This window comes from Microtus ochrogaster, unplaced genomic scaffold (genome assembly GCF_000317375.1).
Source record: "Microtus ochrogaster isolate Prairie Vole_2 unplaced genomic scaffold, MicOch1.0 UNK238, whole genome shotgun sequence".
NCBI lineage: Eukaryota > Metazoa > Chordata > Mammalia > Rodentia > Cricetidae > Microtus > Microtus ochrogaster.
Window position 1 is genome coordinate 79,576 of NW_004949336.1, and position 679 is coordinate 80,254.

A 679-nucleotide genomic window follows, 5' to 3' on the forward strand; every position below is an offset into this window, starting at 1 on the left:
TCAACACACTGTAAATCATTTAGAGGTTTTCTTTGTTTTTGAATCTCTCTTTACTGTATCTCTCTCTTTTTCTGAACACATGAGCCTTTAAATTATGGAGCAATATGGGTAGGATTAAAGCCATGGCTTTGACAGCTAGATCCAGCCCATTCCTTAGCTTTCCAGCCTCATGGCAGATGTACTGGTTTTAGCCATGTTTATTGCCACAACTCTATGGCGTTTTAAGGTCCCTGCCAGCAAGCAAATTGCAGCATTCTGCTCACAGACCACATTCAGTCAGACTACAAGCTTGAGTCTGAGTCTGAGTTTGCCCTGGCAGGATGGCCCAGAAAACTGGCATTTTTAAACGACCCAGCTTTTTTCCTGCTACGGCTGAAAACTGAAAAGCATGTGTTCAGCTTTTCATCAACACCATTTAAGTGTTTTGTGGCAGGACCTCTTAAAAGAGCTGCAAGGTTTGCAGCTAAAGCTGACTCAGGAAGCCTCTCTTAGATTATAGTGCTTGTTTGCCTCTAGCAAGCAGAGCAGACCAGAGAAATTGCTGCTACCATGTCAGGCGCTATTCTGTTGTAGGAGCTTCAGGTTGCATTCCTGCCACCCTGCTCCCAGCCACCTGGCTAGCATATGCCCCAAAATAACAACACACAAATTGTATTCTTTTAAACACTGCTTGTCCCAT